At 46.9% G+C, this 6,404-nt stretch overlaps 1 long non-coding RNA gene and 1 other non-coding gene across 2 annotated transcripts in view; one reads left to right on the forward strand and one right to left on the reverse strand.

Moving 5' to 3' along the window:
• LOC104867941 overlaps nt 1-1,490 on the forward strand; it is a 2,544-nt gene extending 1,054 nt beyond the window's left edge. The window contains exons 2-3 of the long non-coding RNA XR_781903.2: nt 816-975; nt 1,375-1,490. This is a non-coding gene — a long non-coding RNA (uncharacterized LOC104867941). The remainder of the gene's footprint in view (nt 1-815; nt 976-1,374) is intronic.
• A 4,601-nt stretch (nt 1,491-6,091) lies between these two features.
• On the reverse strand, nt 6,092-6,163 carry Trnah-gug. The gene has a single exon. It is a non-coding gene; the product is annotated as a tRNA-His (tRNA).
• Nucleotides 6,164-6,404: the final 241 nt, after the last annotated feature.

Consider the following 6,404-nt stretch of genomic DNA (forward strand, 5'->3'; position numbering starts at 1 on the left):
GGACAGTCTCGGGAGGGCGACAGGGGCCCTTGAGCCGCGCGTGGGAACCTGTCCCTCCCCGGCCCGGCTGCTGACACCCCGCCCCACGTTGCTTTCCAATCCAGGCAAACACTCCGGAGCACGGGCAGGTCCCCTGGGCACCCACGTCTCCCGTGTGCAAACGCCCCTCTTTGCACACGCACACACACACACACACACACACACACACACGCACACCCGCCCGCCTAGCCCCGCGGCCGCGCGCGCCTGCAGGAATCCCCCCAGCCACGTCCCGGTTTCATTGTCAATCAGAGGAGAGACAGAATGGAAACAGACAAGTCAATAAATCAAGTCTGGAACGGGCTCTGGCGTTGTCTGTCACAAGCCCCCTCCTCCGGGCTGCCGGGCTCCAGCGCTGGGCCTTTCGTAGAGATAAAGCCAGTTCCTCCCAGACCTGTTGGACCCTGAAGCCGAGGCTCCCCTGTACCCTGGCAAGATATCCCTGGTTGGTCGTTTCAGGGAGGCGAGAGCCAAGTGGAGCCACAGAAGGGAGGAGGCTCCAAGTTAGCAGGACGCGGTGGATGGGGAAACTGAATTCCCTAGGATCCCCAGGACCTCAGGGCTCAAAACGTTTGTTAAATTTCTGCTCTGAGCAAGTTCTAGCACCTCTCCAACTTTAATGTGAACGTGATTCTTCTCCTGGGGGATCTTGTTAAACTAATGTTCTGATTTTTCCTTTGTTTTTCAGATAGGGTCTCTATTTGCACTTCAGGCTGGCCTTGAACTCGCTGTAGCTCAGGCTGGCCTCAAACTCAATAGCAATCCTTCTGCCTCAGCCTCCCCAGTGCTGGGATTACAGCTGTGTGCCACCACACCTGGGCTGAACCGTAGGTCCTGATTCTGTGTCTGGTGAGAGTGCAGCCCGGGACCTGATGGCGTGCTGAGGAGTCCGAACCGCAGAAGTCTGAACAGATCTGACATGCCTGACTTTGTGAGGTAGGAGAGAAAACACCTGTGGGTGTGACCTAAAGGTGTTACAACGCAGATGTCAGTGGGGCTCCCACTGTGAGGCAGGAGCACTTGGAAAGGAGCAGTGTCGAACCCGTCCTGGGGCCATGCACTTGAGGGGTACCCAGGGTACAGGAGTGCACCCTTCCCGGAAGGCTCCCCTGAGATGCAAAGGGTTGCAGGACAACTGGGATTAGGGTTCTATTGAGAACAGGGGTCTTCCGGTCACCTAGTACACGCCTGTCCCGGGCACCTGCTTGACAGATGTTCAGTGATGAAGACAGTTTCTTTTCCTAGTTTCATATAATCGTGATTGTTGGGTGTTCATCATTTCATGTACTTTTTTCTTAACATTGTGTACTGATTTCCTCCATTTTTGTTGTATAGCCTTTATTTTTTCTTCTTCAAACCTCCAGAAGAAGCAGAGTGTGGCACTGTGTGTCTGTAATCCCAGCACTCAGGAGGCTGAGGCAGGAGGATCACTGAGAGTTCAACACCAGCCTGGGTTATATAGTGAGTTCAAGGCCAGCCTGAACTACATAGTGAGACTGTCTCAAACAAACAAAACAAAAAATGACAACAACAAAAAGAAAACTAAAAAAGAAAATAAACCTCCAGAACAATTCAAATAAAGTACAATGGAAATTTGTATGTCCTAGACTCTTCATTTTTAACATTTTGCCATATTTATCCCATCCTTTCCCCATCTCCTCCCTCCTCAGTTGGTAGAAATATTTCCTAAAAATAAGAAATTCTGTAGGACCCAAGGCCATTATTATACTTAGGAAAATTAGCACCTGTTTAGTAGCATTACCCACTATAGAGTCCATATTAAATCTGTCGGCCTTCTCCCAAAATGTCCTTTCTAGGTGTTTTTCTCAGACTAGATTCAATCGAGGGCCAGCTGTGGTGGCGCATCCCTATAATTCTAGTTCTCGGGAGGCTGAGGCAGGAGGATTGCTGCAAGTTCCAGGCCAGCCTAGGCTACATAGTTTAAGGCCAGCCTGAACTACATAGCGAGACCCTGTCTCAAAAAACAGAAGCAAAAACAAACAAAAGAGGTCTCTTTAGTCTATCTTAATCTTGGGCAGTCCCATTTTCTTTTCTTGCTGTTCGTTTTTCATGACATTTATTTATCATATTGAACTGTCCAGGTCCATTGTCACCTAGAAAGTCCCACATTCAGGGTTTTCCCGTAGTTTCTTTGTGACTAGATTCAGGTTAGACGTTTCTGGAAAGAGCACTGCATAGAGATGTCGTGGATTTCCCAGTCTGTCACACTGGCAAGACTGTAATTACCATTTGTCACCTCCTCGGTGACGTTAGACTTGATCACCAGGGAAGTGGAAGCCCACTGATTGCTGCACTTTATTTAAAGGGAGCTGCGGCACTGGGGGTGGTGGCACATGCCTGTAATTGCAGCTATTGAGGAGGCTGAGGCAGGAGGATAGTGACCCCAAGGCCGGGCTGGGCTACATGGTGGGACCCCTCAGATAAGGACAAAAAGGGCCGGGGATTTAGCTCAGTGGTTTGGTGGCCTGCCTGGCAAGCGCAAGGACCCGAATTCAATCCCTGGTACCAAAAAAAAAAAAAAAGGACAAACCCCAAAAGTGAGTAGTTGGCTTCCAGAGTTTTACCAGGTGGTTTAAGCCTGCTGAAGATCTGTGTTTGTGGCTCCCCAGGGGTTCCCCAGGTGACCCCAACATTACCATTCCTCTGCACTTGTCAGCTGGTGTTCTGTGAGAAGTGGCTTTTTCAGTCTTTTCTAACCCCTTCTCTCTATCTCTCCTAACCATGGACTGAAAAATTAGTCTTTTGGAGAAATTACTTATTTATTGTGCAGTACCGAGGTTGGTCACACCGAGCTACAACCTCAACTCTTTTATTTTTTATTTTAAAATAGGGTCTTGCTAAATTGCCCAGGCTGGCCTACCTTCTATCTCTCCTAACCATGGACTGAAAAATTAGTCTTTTGGAGAAATTACTTATTTATTGTGCAGTACCAAGGTTGGTAACACTGAGCTACAACCTCAACTCTTTTATTTTTTATTTTAAAATAGGGTCTTGCTAAATTGCCCAGGCTGGCCTAGAACTTGCAACCCTCCTGCCTCAGCCTCCTGACTTACTGGGACTACCAATGAGTACCACTGTGCTGGACTTGGAGAAATTGTTTTTTATTCAACATAGAATTCATTGTCATCAACCAATAACAAATGCCGGTGGTGCTGTGGGGAGAAAGGAACCCTTCGCCATTGATGGTGGGAGTGCAGACGGGTGAAACCACTGTGGAAATCAATATGGAGATGCCTCAAACAACTGGGATTAGAAGTCCCATTTGACCCTGATATTCTCTTGCTGGGGATCTTTCCAAAAGAAGTAAAAGCATCATACCACAGTGATATATGCTTACCCATGTGTATAGTGGCACAGTTTGTAATAGCTAAAACTTGGAAACAGCCCAGTTGCCTATCAACTGGAGACTGGATAAAGATGTGGTTTTTCCATAAAATGGAGTACTACTCAGCCATAAAGAAAGAGAAAATAGAATCATTTATAGTTAAATAGATGCACATTGAGGCATCTTAAGTGAAATAAATAGGACACACATGTGCAAATACTGAATAGTTTCCCTGGTGTGAAAACTAAAAGTGTAAATAAGGTTCAAATTGTTTAATTGATAATATGAAATAGGAAGAAAAGGACTAAAGGAGTAGGGGAAGTGGGAAAGGTAGAGGAAAGTAAAGAAGGGAAAAGAAAAAATATGAGAAAAGAAAAAAATGGAAACAACATCTTTGTAAATAGGGAAGGGAGGAGGAGGTGAAGGGAGGGCAGGGGTATGGGGGAAAAATGAGAACCAAGACCTGTCATGTAAAGGTACAAGATCCCAATGATGAATGTAACTGTACTGTGTACATTAAAAGTATGAATAAACTCAATGAAAGAAAAAAAAAAGAATCCATTGTCATGATTGCATCATCTTTTTTTTTTAAATACTCAAATTGTCCCACATTTGGTCAATGGCCGCTGTTTCTCTGGGGCTTGGTGCCATCACTCGCGAGCCTCTTACTTGCTCTGTAACTCTTGATGTTCTGGATTTACCTTGCAAACCTGGAACCAGACATCACTTTAAGGGAACCTTCTTTCAGTTGGAAATAGTATTTAAACATTTTTTTTTTTTTGGAAATGGTATTTAAAACTGACTTTATGCTTTTTAAATGGCTACTTAATATATCGTGAAATGAATATACTTCTGTTTAGTGCAACATGCCCTCATTTGTTGAGCATTTAGAACATTTCCAGACTCCTTCTTTCGAAACAACTGTGCAATGAACACCTTTATGCAGATAGCTTTCTCTGTTTGGGATTATTTCCTTTGGCAAGGTACCACTTGAGGCAGTATAATTCCTCAGGCACATTGCCCAGTTGCTCTCATGAAAGGATTTAAAAGCCAACAATGGCTTCTAGTCTAACCTAGTCATTTTGTCTCCTTCCTTTTCCCCCTGGACGTCCTTCTAACGCCTGAGTCTGATCTCCCCCGCCCTTGAAGTCCTCTACCGAACCTTCCTAACGACACTCTCGGCCCTCTCCCTCGGTGTGTAGTGTCACTGCTTCCCTTCACCCCAAGGCCCAGTTCCGTGTCACTTTTTCCCCAGGACATCCCGTTCCCTGCTTTGGTCCCTAGCGCTGCTCCTCGCCTGTCTCCAGCCTTGTCTTGGCCCGGTTCCTGGACAGGGCAGCTGTACGTTACCTTCCTTCCAAGGTTTGTACTCCTTTCCTTGGGAATCGAGATGCTGGGATGGAGCTTGAGTGGGTTGTTTTGTTTTCCTACATAGTTTTGATCAACTCAGTGTTTCGTTGCCAATATTTACACATTAGGAGATCTCTCAAAAACGTGTCCAGATTTCTGCCTTATCTTGAAATATCAGGTGATCCAGTGCCATGGGCTCATATTCCAGACAGGGACAACGAGCAGAGCTCCAGTCAGTGGAATTATTTCTCCAGGTCATGGCCCTGGCAAGAGTAGAAAAAGGAAGGAAGGAAGGAGGGAGGGAGGGAGGGAAGACCTAGAGGGCTACATGTTACTATAAAAATGGGAGGCCATATTTTTAGTGGAATCACAGACTATATATAATATGAAGAGACTATGGTTCTTTATTAAAAGAACACAACATACAATCATAAAGCAAACTTGGCCGCTTCATTCCTTGGAATGGTTTAGGGAAAGGTTGTGTGTAGGATGTATGGTGCACAATCCCTCCGTCAAAGCACCTGAATTTTCAAACTTCAGTGGTTTGTGACTTCAGCTCGGTGCTGGCATTCAGAGAAGGGGGAGAAAGTGGCCGGAGAGTCTCAGGATGGATGACCAAGTCAGTGTCCTCTTCTATACTCCAAATTCAGGATGCATTTCCAGTCGGAAATCAAGGTGGTGCTTTTCCCAACAGGGCCCAGGTTCCCACCCCAAGGTTCTTTTATTTTATTTGACTTCTTATGAATGCAGTAAACAATTCCTTTCTTGGTCTCTCCATGCTGGAGACAGGGTGAAGGACAGGCCCAAGATGGGTAGAGGCTTCCTGAGGGAGTGTGTCCCCCCCAGCAAAATCTGTCACCTGGAATTCTGGTCACATCACATCATTTCAGGGGCAAATAAATAAATAAGGGAAGAGACCATTTGGGTTTTATGCAAAAAGCAACGAGGAGTATATTTGCATATACATATTTGTTTACACAGAGACTGTCAGGCAAGATAATACTGGAAACTGGCAATCAATAACACTGGACTTGTGCACAACTATTCCCTGTTTAGAAACCAACAGCCTAATTTAAATAAAAATGCATGAGAAGGGGAAGCCATAAAGTCAGGAGGGCACTGTTTTCCTGGTGTCGAAAGATTTAGACATGGATTTTCTGGAGGAGAGAGATTAAAACTGATCCGAAGCGGCGTTCACAGTAATAAATGAAAATGACGTGGGTGGGGGGCTCCGTGTGCAAGCGAGAGGCAATCAGTGGCTGCACAAAGTGAGCTGAGGTTCTTACAAACTGAAATAAAATGAGCTCTGGGAAGCAAAAAGACTACGATCCCCTTGCCGTGCCATTGTTCCCACAATGCCGTGACTCGGATTCGAACCGAGGTTGCTGCGGCCACAACGCAGAGTACTAACCACTATACGATCACGGCGAGCTACCGAGGACCTGTAGGAGCGGTTCTCTGAATGTCCTCTTCAACAACTCCAGCCCTACGTCACCGCGGGAGGGGTCACCGCGGGCGGGACCCCCCCCACCCCGCCTAGCCTGGTCGCGCAGGCGCACCGCGCTGTCTCTGGCTCCTCGGGCGCCTCTTTTCGGGTTTGGGCCCGGCGGCCCGGGGCGTGGGGGGCTCCCTGTGAGCGTGTTGCGGTTTGGGGGGCACCGCTGGGACA

The sequence above is a fragment of the Fukomys damarensis genome, unplaced genomic scaffold, assembly GCF_012274545.1.
Source record: "Fukomys damarensis isolate Sample0158 unplaced genomic scaffold, DMR_v1.0_HiC HiC_scaffold_17, whole genome shotgun sequence".
Taxonomy (NCBI): Eukaryota; Metazoa; Chordata; class Mammalia; order Rodentia; family Bathyergidae; genus Fukomys; species Fukomys damarensis.